Below are 14,945 nucleotides of genomic sequence, written 5' to 3'. Positions count from 1 at the left end.
GCCCACGTGGGGTCCCCGTCGCCACGTGCGGAGGCGCGCGCGCCCCGGCGACCGCCGAGACCCGCTCCCCATTGGCCCCGCGCGACGTAGCGAAGGCTTTCTACTGGCCGCGACGCCCGCGTGCCCGCCCCCTAGGCCCCGCCCACGGAGGGGGCGGGTCTGGGCGCTTCGCTTCCGCCGCGATGGCGGAGAGAGAGCCGAAATCGCAGACTTTCGCCCCAAAACTGCGGCTCCCGCGGCGGCGCGGAGGGGGTTCATCTTCAGGCGGGCGAGCGCGGAGCCACGTTGTGGCACTGGGTGATTAATTGGGGGCGGACATCCTGGCCATGAACTGCCGAGAGCCCGAGCCGGCCTACCCGGCAGGAGCGGCCACCGGGAGCCAGGAAAGTCCTCCCGGATAGCCGGAAAGGGCACCGGGAGCCAGGAAAGTCCTCCCGGATAGCCGGAAAGGGCACCGGGAGCCAGGAAAGTCCTCCCGGATAGCCGGAAAGGGCACCGGGAGCCAGGAAAGTCCTCCCGGATAGCCGGAAAGGGCACCGGGAGCCAGGAAAGTCCTCCTGGATAGCTGGAAAGGGCACCGGGAGCCAGGAAAGTCCTCCTGGATAGCTGGAAAGGGCACCGGGAGCCAGGAAAGTCCTCCTGGATAGCTGGAAAGGGCACCGGGAGCCAGCAGCGTCCTATGTGCGGATTATCGGAGTGGGAGGAATATCCCCTTTGTATATATCACATATACATGCGTTTACAGAAGCAAGCCTGAACCCCAGGCCACCCTGATTGGATTTGGGTTGTCAAAATATTTAAAAGCCCTGCTGCATGTGTGTTCCTGAACAGGAGGACACAGATTTAGGACCCAGATAATTTTAGTTCTGTGTCCAGAACTGTTTCTTTGCCTGACTGTAGTCAGTCTAATTCACTTATCCACACACTGTCGTGAAACAGGGATGTTGTGACTCCAGTGGGACTGTGCTTTAGACGGGCTCTGCTCTGGGATAGTATCCCTGGAGTGTGTTATCTCCACACTGGGTCCAAATTCTCCCTGAACCCTGGCCACACTCAGTTCAGCTTTTTTTTCCTGCTCTGTAAGAACACTATAAGCAGGATCTCTTCAAGAGCAAATGTGCAGGAATGTTAAGACAGAGGGTAGAAGATCGCATATCCACCCTTAAGGTAAACATAGGAATTGAGTGAACTCTTCAGTGAAGCAGGCTGAGCTCCATCTCCCACATAGGACCCCTGAACCAGATCATCCCACTGCTCATGAGCTGTTGGAAAAAACAAGCAGGTTTGGGGAAAACAATAAGCCAGCTGGGTGTTGGAGGTGGGAAGCAAGCTGTGTGTTCAAAGAATGTTTGCAATTGATACTCTCTCTGACTTGCAGGTCTTTACTGCATCTGACTTGCCACGGAGCAGGGTGGGTTCTCACCCTTCCTTCTTCCAGGGGAAGCAGAGTAATGCCATGTCCTGCCCAGCTTTCACCATTTTTACACACTGCTTTGTGCAGCATGTCTGGGAAATCACAGTGTTGAGCCAGGCATTGTTTCTGTCCCCAAAAAAGGCTGGCATCAGCCCGTGTGTCACCTGACCTGCTGCCTGGCTGAGGCAGTCACCAGCATTGTTATCAAGAGCCCTTCAAGCTTCACATCCCTGGTATTTAATGACTTCCACGGAAGAAAATCTGCTGGAAGCAGGGTCTGAGGCTTGTGTCAGCTAGGGGACCAGGACACCTGCAGGTGGGTGTTTGGCTTCTGCTTTACAAGGGAAGTGTCTCGAGAGCTAGGCTAACTCGTTGTTGTATTTGGGGACCATCTCCCACACACATCACCACATGAGGATGCAGGTGGTGGCTGTAGGTACAGCATGAGCTTTCTGGTCCCCATTACTGCTCATGGCAACTTCTGCCTGGCTGCTGCATCACAGCCTCTCTCCATCCCAGCCACCAGCAGCAACTTCCCCAGCCCTCTCCAGAGCATCACAGGGGAGGATCTTTGCCCGTTGTAACCTCAGAATTGCTTTTTCTTCCATCTTAGTGGCCTGGGTCGCATTTCACATTCTTAACCCTGCTCCTTGATCTGGGGAGACAAACCCCCTGCATCCATTCCTGTCCATGAACACATTCCCCTGCACTCCTTTGCAAGCAGAGATCACCTCCAAAACTGACTTCCAGTTGTGTAGCAGTTTAACTCCCATCAGATTTTGCAAGTAATTCTTGTGCACAGCCTGAGTGATTCTGCCGAGTACTAACTCCTAACTTGGGAGGAATTTATCCTCTATGTTCCCAAAAGAAACAGTTTCCTGGTTGGAGGAGCCTGCTCTTTCCCCGACCTGACCATGACTGCGGCACTCAGCTCCACCCCTCTCCCCCATTCCCAGTTCTTCACGTTCCATCCCGTCTGTGCTGCTCTGCTCCCGAGAAGTGATTCGCTGCCAGACACCTGCGGGTGCTATGGCCATACCTGTGGTGTCAGGCTCCCTTCTGTTTAAAGGCAAGGGTAATTACAGCCCTGTGCAGGATTTTCAGGAAGGCTAGGCAAACCAGTTTGGTCATCCTTGGCCCCAAGGTCACATCCCTGCACTGCTTGAGAGCAGCAGGAGAGGAGGGACTCAGTCAGGGGCAGGTCCAGGGTGGGTCACGGGGGTGCCCACTGTGCAAATCTCTAAGCCTCCCCTCTTCACCCCTGCCATCCCTGGGATGGCATGTAATGCCCAACCAGGATGGAAGAACGAGTTTAGGGTCTGTCCTGGGGGGACTGGTTACAGGGCCATGCCCAGAGCCTTCCCAGCCTCCTGCCACCCTCTCCACTTCCCAACATCCCCCTGCTTCCAGGTGAAAGGCCTCATCCTGCAGCCTCCAGGAGGGGGCACATGCACACACAGAGACACACGTGCATATGTGAACATACACACACACTGCAGCGGGGAGGAGAACAAGTGATGCCTTTCCCAGAACAGATTATTTAATAAAGTATTTCAGCACTTACTGAGTCATTAATTACACCCAATCCTGCAATGCTAAGAGTAGTAATATTAATTAAAAAAAACATTTTACTGCATTCCACGCCATGTGCCTGCCCTCCTTCCATCCCACCTTCCCCAAAGAGCCACTGCTGAGCTCTTGGTTCCTGCTATGCTTCATCCTTGCTGCCCAGAAACCCCTGGGGAATTGGAGGAATCCTTCCCCTGACTCTGTCTCTAGGAATCTGGGGCTTCAGAGCTCAGGAGAAGCCATTCCTGCGTGGGTTCTCAGCAAGGGTGAGCATCCCCAAATTCTGTGTACCAGCATCTTATCAGCATGACATTCCAGATCTCCAGCTTTCCTGAGAGGCACAGGCAGACAGCAAGCCGGCCTCAAATGCACCCCTGGGAAAAAAAAAATCTAACATCGCACTGCAGGAACCACAACACAGTCTCTGGCTACCGTTACTTAAATGGCCCAGTCACCCAAATATCTTATGTCGTGTTCTACACTTTTAACCCCAAGCCCCAGAAGGTTCATGACCACCAACCCCAGGGCAAAAACTACATCTCATCCCTTCACTGCACGTAAATGGAAATCATGTGTGAGCACCCAGCTTATGACCCACACTGGGACAAGCCGGTGTGACAGTCGGTAGCTGAAATATATCCCATGAGGAAACGGCACTGGTGGGACCAGCAGGCTGGGGATGAGTTTTTTCCCCTCCGCATTGGCTTATTTCTGTTTCCATCTGTTCCTCACTCAGTTCACCCGTGCTAGTGGAGTTGGGCTGTCCTTTACCCTAGAATGCAAGTAAGACCAGGGGTGGTGTTGAACCACTGGCAGGGATTGCTGGTGACCCAAAAGGGGGACTCTCAGAAGAATAAAGGAGTTGCTGCTCCCCACCATCCCTTTATTCTTGGCAAAATGAAAAGCCTCTTAGTGATTTTCAGACGTGATTCCTGAGTTTTCTTTTCAAGGGACACAAATCCCACCAAAGCTTTTTGTAAACAGGATGCCAAATTCCAGCCTGGAGTCCTCCTGCCCACAGTCTTTGAACACACTGAGGTGGCAAAAAGGACCATTGAGAGCATGTGGAGGGACATGCTGAGCATTGCCTTTCCTGGGAGCATCTCACAAGCACCTGAGCACCTCCAGACCTCAGCCCACCACAGTGGTGATGCCCTCAACCCCACAGCGCAAACCACCGTGCACAGTGCACACCCACACACACACCCATGTGCTCACACATCCTTATTCCCTCTGTTTCAGCCTCAGGAATGCTGCTGACGTCATAGCTGGCAAGAAGGTGCTGCCGAGCAGGTTTAGCCATCACACTGATTCCAACTTGCGCAGTGTCCACTCTCCCTCCACACCACCTTGTCCCCTCCTAGGGTCTTCCTGCAAACACCACTGCTGTGGAAATGCTCTGGTTTAGCTGTGGAGGGCTAAACTATGAGCAAAAACCTTGGCACATCCCTTGGGACTTGGCATCACCCACAGAGGTCTCCAGGCAAAGCCAGCTCCTCCCCGGGGCTCTCCCTTCCAAGACTTTTGCATCCATCCCCTAATTCTCTTTGGCCACACCATGGCCATAGCTGCTTTTTTCTCTCCCAATTCCCCCAAAACCTGATCTCAGTGACAACATAAAGCCTTGTAGGGACATGGCACTTCTCACTGCCTGGCAGCTTTACCCAGATTTGATATGATTTCTTGCTTCTCCTGGGGAAAAGGGGCTCTGTCCCCCTCTAGCAAATCACCATTTCATCGAAGGATTAAGCAGTTCTTCCCCTTGGTTTCTGAAGTATTTTCAAGTGTTTCAAATGCTTAAGTATTAACACATGACAGAGTCATTTGTAGCTCCCAGACAAAAATAACCTGGTACACAGGTTAATGACAAACTCCTGTAATGTTTGACTCCCAAATATGGGCATATCACAGAAACATGTAGACAATGAGGAATCTTCACAATGGCCAAAAATTGTGGGACTTCATCAGGGCAAAGGAATAAGGTAAAGTAGATGTTTATAGCCATTGAAATTTTGAACAAAACCTCGAGGGCTTCACCCCAGGATTCAGGCAGGCATCCAGCACATTCCTGGCAGCCACTGAAAAAATAGGGTCCCAGGAGAGCTCCTTGCCTGTGGGATGGTGGTTAGAGGGATATCCAGGTCCCTCCTGATGCTCAGAGACCACCCAGACGAAACAGTGCTGCATTGATTAAAATGAGCCTCATTCATCACTTGTTTCTTGGATGGATGATGGTTTGAGTTTCACATGGTTCATGAAGCTTCACTCATCTGCATTGGGATATAGCAACCACTTTGCATCCCCCACCAGCAGCAGCAGCTCCAGGGCTTTACAAGGATAAAGCTGACCTTCATAGGATGGTACAACAGCCACAGCCCTCCTCGGTGGGTCAGATACTGGGAGGGTGTGTCAGGCATTCCTTCTCATTCAAATAAAAAGAAAAAAAAAACAGCAAACCAGGACTAATGCAACCCATACATATAAGTCAGTGGCAGAGATGGAGAGACTGATTTTGACCGTCCTAAGTCAGTAGCTCTGACAGCTTTATCTCAAAACTGTGGTGGCCTGAATTACACAAAGAGAACTAATGAGAAATTGATATGCCAGCAGTGTTTTGCCTCTTTTTATATCACTGATTTTCTTTTTGCATAGATTGTTTTGTGTACCTTGTTCTTATTTTCTGGTCACTTTTGTTTGCTTCCTGCAACAGGCAAGAGAGCAAATTTATCTGATTTCCAGTCTGTTGCCATGTTGGCTTTACACATAGCAACAAGGAGGAGAAACCCTTTGCAGTTTTTTTCTGATAGGAAAAAACAACCTGCAGTCTCCAAAAATCACATCAGAGACACCAAAGGAGAGGAAAAGCTCTGCTGACCCCTTTCTTCTTGCAGTCATGTCATGTTTTATCAGTGATGGGTGGTTTGCCTTGTGTGTCCCACCGAAGCAGCCCCTGGCAATCTCCCTGCAGTAGAATAGTGCTCTTTCCCAATCACAACCAAAAACAATTCAGTCCCTGGGGCAGCTCCTGAGACAAGAGGAAGTGAAGAGAGCCAAGAACATGTAAATGTGGGGTTTATTTATTTATGGCTTAAACCTCTGAGTGCCAAACTGCCTGGCAATGTGAGCACCCTCCCTGCCTTTCATCCAAACCCAACCTGCATGGTGCTGAGCAAACATCAACAGAGGTGGTGGTGATGACAATGACAATGACTTGGTGAATTGAAATCTTCAAGCTCACCTGACTCAGATTTAACAGCTCTGGCCTTTGTTATTCTTTGGTCCAGCCCCCCATTCCAATGACTCTGCAAGACAGGTATGTTACATCCTCATTCAGCTGGTGGGGAAACTGAGGCAAGGCAGTGGAGGGATTTGCTGAGGTGTAGTAAAGGTGAGTCACAGCTGACATGTGCATTCAGGAGATTCCCTCACAGTTCTCCACTTTGCTTTTGCTTCCCATGGAAACAGAGATTAAACAAGTGTTGTCTGTCTCTCTATCACATCCATCCTAGTCTGTGATTTTCAACCCACAGAGGCTGCTTCCCCTCCGGATGTGGGTGTGTCAAAGATGTTTTGTGTAATTTGGCAGCTCAGCTGGGAGGATGAGAAAGACCAAAGTCTTCCTGCATTGAGAGGAAGATAGTGAAGGGCTCTGAACTGCATTAGCAGCCACTCAAGGCTCCAGAAACCAGCTTCAATGCTCTGCTGCTCTGGTAACACCTTGCAGAAGTCTTACCCTGTGGGTATTAAAGCTGTTCTCCTGGGCCTCCTTTTGCACTGGGATGAGTACCCAGCATCTGGCCTCACCCCATGGGGTGCTTTGGAGCTGGAAGGACAGAGAGAGAAGCACTCTGACCGGGATGAACTCCTCTTTCCTGGCCCCTACAGCCCCTGCAAGGCTGCTCTGTGAGCCAGAGCTGTCATCTACTGAGGTCAGAAGTATCTTCCACATCAGGGAAGACCCCCTTGATGTCTACACAAGGGTTCTTCCACCAAAGCAAACACTGGGCACTGGCTCTGGAGGATCTGGGAAAATCTGCTTTACTGCCCTTTAGCCTGGTTTGACTTCAAAGAGGAGGAGTTACCTGCCTGTCCTTAGAACACCCCAGAGAGACATGCTACAGGATGAGTCAGGGGACCACAGGGTGAGGTCAGATGCCCCCTGAAAGTGCTGAAGGCTGCACAGAGAGCTGAGGGCTTTGTGCTATCTGACATCCAGGTGGATTCAAGAATCCCAAAAGCCCAGACCCAGAGATGACAGGCATGCCTCACAGCTGAAGGCTCTCACTTGAATACCCCATCCTGCCCTGCTGTAGGTTACCAAGCCAGGAGCAAAAGGCTTCCTTGCCCCCTGGGAGAGGAGCCTCTGTCCTGAAACATGCTGGTTACTGCAATTAAGTTTTATGCTGGAGATGAATGACTCTTCTGTCACTTGGGATGTCCTTTGCCTTTCCTGTGCCTGGTGTGGGAGGAAACGCAAAGAGGCAGATCCCCCAGGAATCAGGTTTTGCAGTCTAGGTGAGGACAGCAGCAACACCCAGGGGACAATTTGAAGTCACCTGGGAGAAGGTGGACATCTCACTTTGGGGCATTTCCCTTTGATTTGTCTCTAAACAATCTGTGAAGGTGTACCCAAGGCTCTGGGTGCTTCTTGTGAAAGGGTTGGAGACAAAAAGGAAATGATCCTCAGGTGATCAGATGATTAACACAGTAAAGTCTCTGTGTCCATAGGAGGAACAGCTGTGCAGGCTTGGAACCTTCTGTTCCCACAACACATCATGGAAAAGGTTGTAGTAGAGGCTGCAAAGTTACAAGGGGCGGAGTGTGATCGGATAGAGAAGGACCACTCATCATCTTCTTCACCATGAGGATGAAGGCATGAAAAAAGCTGTCAGGATCAAAACAAACCAAAGGAAATGATTCTGCACTCAAACAGGTCATTAGGTTGGGCAGCTGTTTTGCACAGGATGTTGCAAATGCTTAAAATTTATCTGGTTTCAAAAATAACTAAAGAAATTAATGGGAGAAAAATGTACTGAAGACTATTAAATACAAGGACACTTCTGACTCAGGGACTCTGAGTCACAAAAAAATGTCAGAGGTTGAGGAAATATTCTGGGGAAGTATGACTTGTCCTTACACCCCTCCAAGAGTGGACTTCCATGAGGAGAAGTGCTGGAGTAGATGGGCCCCTGTGGATATAGAAGCACCCAGCACTGAAACGCAGTGTTGGTCATGATAAGTTTGTTATCTACCTGTGTGAATCTGCCCCAAGACCTCACTGCTGTGCTCTGCAAAGCATCCCCTGGAGGTATAAGGTGGGGGGGGGGATGGGACATGTGGCACCCAGCAGGTGGGGAAAGGAGATAGAACCCAGCAGGACCTGTGCAGGCAGGTCCCTGGAGATAAGGCAACATCAGGAGAGTCACTTAGTGCAGCGCCTTGATAGAGCACCAGCTGCTGGCTCTAAAGCCAAGAGAGAGAGCCTGAAGGCCCTGAGATAAGGCAAGGACAGAGGGAAACAAACCATGGCCTGTCAGTGAGAGTTTCCAAATCTCCTTTTTCATTCCTGCGACACAGTAAAACAAGTTCAAAAGGGAAAATATTCGATGCAATTAATACATACTCCAAGCAGGCACAGCCCAGCCCATCCCAGCTGCCCCAGCCCCAATTGCAGGGTCACACTCTGAAGGCACGTTCAAATATCTTCACAGTCTTCATGACCAAGGTGCCCTGAGAGCTGTACAGTGAAAGCACTGGCAGGAGCAGGATTCAATGTCATCCCAACAGATGGTAGCACCTTTCAATCTTTTGGGCTATTCTTACATCTGTGTCCATAAAAGAGGAAGTCCACTGCCCCCAAAACAGCCCCCAAATTTTCAAGCCCCATATCAGTCTTGTTGCCATTTGGTGGCTGTACACTGTCTTCACACCAAGAGCACTGCAAAGCACTGTTGTTCCTCCCTCTGTGTGCAAAGTATCTCTTTTGAAGCCAGTGCCAGTGATGGCAGAGAGCCTCAAAATCTTGGGTCTCATTCTGCAACCACCTCCAATGTCAGTAAAATGCTGATGGCCACATCATCAAACTGACGACCAAGAAACACAGTCAGGGATGGGATCCCATCCAGAGGGACCTGGACAAGCTCGAGATGTGGGCCTATTGGAATCTCACGAGGTTTAACAAAACCAAGTGCAAGGTCCTGCATCTGGGTCGAGGCAACTCCCAATATCAATCCAGGCATGAACAGATCAAGAGCAGCCCTGCTGAGAAGGACTTGGGGTGCTGGTGGGTGAGAGGCTGGACATGACCTGGCCATGTGCACTCACAGCCCAGAAACCAATCCTGTCCTGGGCTGCATCCAAAGCAGGGTGGGCAGCAAGTCAGGGGAAGGGATTCTGCTCTGATGAGACCCACCTGGAGCACTGCACCCAGCTATGAGGCCTCTGGCATAAGGAAGACATGGACCCGTGTGCTGGTTTTGGCTGGGGCAGAGTTAATTTTCTTCACAGTTAATTTTTTTCACAGATATGGGGTTGTGTTTGGGGTTTGTACTGAACACAGCGATCATAATACAGAGATGTTTTTTTTATTGCTGAGCAGCACTTGCACAGAGCAAAAGCCTTTTCTGCTTTTTGTACTGCCATGCTGGCAAGGAGTCTGGAGTGCATGGGAAGTTGTGAGGAGACACAGCTGACCCAAACTGACCAAAGGAATATTTCAGACGGTATGATATCATGCTCAGCACATAAAGTGGGGGGAAGAGGGAGGTGGGGGGGATGTTTGGAATGATAGCGTTTGTCTTCCTGAATTACCATTACATGTGATGGGGCCCTGCTCTCCTGGAGATGTCTGAACCCCTGCCAGCCTATGGAAAGAAGTGAATTAATTCCTTGTTTTGCTCTGCTTGTGTGCACCAGCTTTTGCTTTCCCTATTAAACTGTCTTTATCTCAACCCACAAGTTTTCTCACTTTTATGCTTCCGATTCTCTCCCCAATCCCACCACGGGGGAGTGAGGGAGCAGCTGCATAGGGCTTGGTTGCTGGTTGGGGTTAAACCACAACAACCTGTCAGAGGATGCCTCATCCCTGGAAACATCCAAGGCCAGGTTGAATGGGACTCTGAGCAACCAGCTCTATTTGAAGATGGCCCTGCTTACTGAAGGGAGGTGGGACCAGCTGACCTTTAAAGGTCCCCCCCCAACCCAAACCTTTCTATGATTTCGTGATTCAATAAGTGGGAAGGCTTTTGTTTTCTCTCTCTTTGCCAAGCTTTTGGAAATACCTCCAAGGATGAGAACAGCCAGGAGCCACATAGGCTTCTGTTTTCCGAGAGCCCCAGATAAAATATTACTAAAATGGCTTTTATTATTTATTAATCATCAGAATATGAAGACTAACAGCAGGGTATTTTCATTGTGCTCTGTTATCAGATCTTTTGACAGCTTTTTCAGATTTTTAAACAGCAAGTAGATGTGAAAGAAGCACCTATGTACATATATTTCATAAATATGTGAAAGGTGACTGTAAACAAAAAGGAGAGTAGGGCAGTAGAGTCAATGGGAGAATATTTTCAGATATATTAAAAAAAAAAACACAGAAAATGCCTTATGATCAAGTAAAGCTTAGAAATGGCCCTAAAAGAAACAGCTTTAGGCTGTTAGAGGACAAGCCAGGCCCACTGTTTGTAAACCCTCCCCTCTAATTTCTTTTGCTCCTAAGTGTTCAGATATATGAAAATATATCTCACTCTAGGGAAAAACCCTGCATTTCTGAAGCTGAGCACATGTTCTGTTGTCTAGGGAAGAATGTGAGTGTCCTGAAAATGCTCACCAGTGCTGCACTTAAAGAAAAAAAAAAAGAAAAAAAAAGATAAATATATTAAATATGGATGCTGAGAGAAGAACAGACTTGAGATGGAGAAAAGCTTTTATCAAAGTTATGTGGCCTCCATGGTATTTTGGCTGCTTCCTTGCAAAAAGGATTCACTCCTTGTAAAGTGCTGCTTCCTCTGGTTCCCATTTTGCAGTCCCTGCTTTGTACATTTTCCCTGTGGAAGGAGAAAATGGCCTTTCAGGCCTCCATCCCACAGGGCTTTTCTGCTTTGCCCCACTCACCCCACTTTCACACCAAAGGGGCAGCAGGAAGAGAGAAATAGCTAAAACTTGTCCTTTTTGGTTCTTTTTGACATCTGGCAAGTATATTTAGATTTTTTTTTAACTTCTTCAGAGCAAGAGTGAAGAAAGAGCCTTTGATTATCTTAAAGATGAGGGGAGTGCAGATCCACAGGACCAGACTGCAGCCAGCTCACCCAGCTCACACCTCCCCTGCAACACCAGTGAATACATCACCCAAAGGCAAGAAGAAAAGCATTTTAATTTAAAGCACTGTGCAAGTGAGCATCCAGATGCAAAGGCTTGGGTTGACTCTTAAACTCCCTCTCTCTTCTAGACCCTTGGTATGTCCATACATAGGAAAAACAAGCCCATCTGAGATAAAATCCACAGCTTATAGTTTGGGGCAGCATCAGGGCCTTCTCCACCTTTAAAACGGGATTGCTTCTGCAGAAAGGACTGGCCCTGATGTGAATCCAGATGCAAACTTGGCTGTTGGCTCCTTCTGCACCCTGCCATCACTTGAACTGACAGCTGAAGGTGGGAGAAGGGAACAACCACTCCTACAGGCCAGGCAGAAGATGCTGAGTTTTGGTAGAAGGGACAAGGAAATGGGATGTACCAAACCTACCTGCAGCAAGAGCTTCAAGTTGGTGTGGCCAACAGGTTTCCTGCAGGATGGAAAAGCATGAAGTTAATTAATGGAAATCTCACTGCGGGTAAACAAGTCTGGAGGAGATCTACCTGGCCCTGCAGGCAGCTGTAGGCAGGGACTGAGATGTTGGCATACCAAAGCATTCAGGCACAGCACCTGCGGGGCACACCAGTGCTCTGCCTTGTCTGCAGGTGCCCCAAGGACCCTCTTGCAGGGCTGAGCCCTCCAGTCCCAGTCACAAAAACAGGGCAGGAACATACCTGAGGTTGCCCCAAGGTCTGCAGCAAGGTGCCAAGGGAGCAGGGGGAAACAGCAAGGGGTGTCTGGAGGGGACGTGGGTGCAAGGGAGCCGGTGGGGCCAAGAGGCAGGTGATCAAACCCCTGAGTAGTCCATGCAAGTTCCTGTATCTCCACAGGTCTCCCTTCTCCAGGAGGGCATGTGAGCATGGACAATGCTGGAGGGTTTTGGTCTTGTGAGCTCAGATCAGTGTTTTTCTGTTTGTGTTTTTCCCAGACCCCGTAGAAGCTCTTTCCAAATTTCCATGGGACAGCAAACCCTAGGGTGGAGATGACAGCACCTCTCAGCACATTTGGGCCAGGCAGCAAGGCTTCTTCAGACTTGTTCCCCTGTCTGGGAAATTTGCATTAATTACCCTCATGGTGATTCAGGCTCCTGCAGGAAAATTCAGCCTCTTCCTCTCCACACGTGAGTGCACAGACTAGTCTGTAGGACCAGTACAAGGGTCTTCCCCTTCCCAGTTCTGCTTCACATTCACCACAGTGTGGTTTCCAGAGCTCACAGCTTACCTGTGCACACAGGGGAGTGAGATATTTTATCTGCCACACAAGACTGACAAATAGTTTTTCAGAGGAACATCTAAGTTTCAGGAGCGGGAGGTGGAGATGCTGAGGGAACATCTCCTGCCCCAAAGCCCCTCTGGATCTTCTCACCCAAGGGATTCTCTCTGCCATTCAGCCCCCCAGGGCTGTTGCCTGAGCCTAGGGCTTGGTGCTTATGCCGCAGTTTGCTTTTCTTCTTCTGTATCTGTTCATATTTTTTGTGAGAAGGGTCATGAAAAGACCAAATTTAGCCTCAGCAAAGCAAGGTCCAATTCAACTCAGTTGGCCCTCCCTGTTTCCTAATGGAAACTCTTCTCTGTGATCAGTTTCCAAGGCCCCAGGCAGGACCTGAGTTGTGCATCTTCACCTAAACCTGGCTGGCCCTGCATTTTAATGGAGTTATTGGCATTGCTGCTGGACACCAGCCCACAGAGACCACCCAAGGTACGGCAGCAAGTGAGAGCACTTGTAAGTTCAGCTGATAGTGGTCAATAATGTGCCAGTCAGCACTGATCATTGGTGTTGATGTGCACCCAGCCCCCAAACCCGGAACAACTTGAGACCCAGTAGAGCTTCCTCCTCCCCCTCTCTCACCTTCTGCAAAACTCTGTCCCTTCTCACCATGGCTTCTGGCCAAAAACAAGGAGCTGTCTGCTCTGAAGGTAAAAGCAGAGTCTGCTGAACCCACTCAGGAGTGCACCACTCAGCTGCTCTGTAGGCTCCAGCTCCTTTACCTTCTAGTGCCTACCTAATCCAGATGTCTCATCCTCAGGAATGGGGACAGCCAGGAGTCCCTGCCTGATGGTCACCCACTCTCAAGGGACTTGCAGTCCTGAAGGGCTGACTGCAGCAGAGGTGAAGGTGGAACCCTGGGAATGTTGGTTTAGGCTGATGCATTTCCCAGAGCACACCAGGGCCCTGTGCTGCCTTATCCCAGTGATGCTGACAGCCACACCATCTCAGCCATGCTATAATGCTTGAGACAGGGATGCCATGTCCTGTGCAGCAAGAATAATCTAAAATGCCAGTTCCCAACAAGAAACTATTGCTGAGGCTGAACAATATGGATATTCCAGTTACAGCCCCATCAATAAAGCATTATGTCCCCCAGCTTGCTGCTTTGGAGGGTGGCAATGGTCACTTCAGGCTTTGGCAGAATTCTGATAGGTCCCTTCCGACTCAGCATATTCTATGATTCTATGAGATCATGAGCCTGTGAGAATCACAGCACATCCCACCACCACTGTGTGCAGCTGGAGGACTGTCTCTGTAGCAGGCAGGTTGAACACACTCAGATATTTCTGCACACTGAGCCCAGAATGGGAGGTGTAAGATGACCTGAACAGCTGGTTACCCGAACTCCTTGGAAATACAAACCACTGTCTGACAGGCATAAGGTCACAGCCATCACACTCCTCAGGCCCTGGAATCACAGCTGAAATAGCATTGTAATGCACTTATAATTTATTCATCAGCTGAATGAGAGCAGCAGCAGGCATTGTGATGGCATTCTTTTATCAAGCCCTTGTGATGGACTTCATCCATTTTAAAAGAGCAAGCTGGAGTCAAAAGGAAAAAAAAAAACAAAACAAAACAATTTTATTCAAATTAAAACAAGCAAAAAAAAAAAAGGACAAATCAAAATAAGGAAAAAAACAAACCCTCTCCACTAAAGACTTGTTTTTCTCCTCTTCATTTTTCTTTTGCTTTGCTCTGAATCCTTCAAACTTTGCATTTCTCTGCTGGTGGCTACTTTCATGTAAGATGCTCCTGTTAACCCAGATGCTGCTGACTGATGCTCAAAAGCATCTTTTCATCCCTGTGATGAGTTCTGCCTGAGGATCAGCTTGCCCCATTTTGGGGTGAAAGAGAGCCAAAAGGGGAATTGGAGGGGACAGACTTTTATTCTAAAAGATTCACAGCTGCGTTCCTTGAGTACCTGGGTGCTCTGCTCTCTCAAATATAGGAACCTATATAGGTGCCAATGTGAGTGTGAGGATTCCTGTATGCCTTTCTTTTTTTTTTGGATGTGAGAATCGCCCCATGCAGTAATGCTGCACTGTTCACTTGGGCAGCAGAGCACAGAATTGCACTTTGATTTCCCTCACTAAATACACAGAGAGTTTTATGGGAGAATCTTTCCTTGGCATCAGGGCATTAGTGTCTGGGCAGAGATCCATCACCGTGGTGCTTGTCTGTCCTCCAGTCTGGGACTCAGGTATCAGTGTAAATAAAAGAAGCAGTCCCGGGTTCCTCTATCACTGGTGCCTCCAGGGCTAAGAAACCAGCCTGCAAAGCCTGAAGTGGTGTTTCCCCTTGGCCCATGGGCAGGGATCTGCTGCTGCCATGGGAATGGTG

The sequence above is a fragment of the Lepidothrix coronata genome, unplaced genomic scaffold, assembly GCF_001604755.1.
Source record: "Lepidothrix coronata isolate B3197 unplaced genomic scaffold, Lepidothrix_coronata-1.0 Scaffold72, whole genome shotgun sequence".
NCBI lineage: Eukaryota > Metazoa > Chordata > Aves > Passeriformes > Pipridae > Lepidothrix > Lepidothrix coronata.
Note: the sequence above shows the minus strand (reverse complement) of the source record.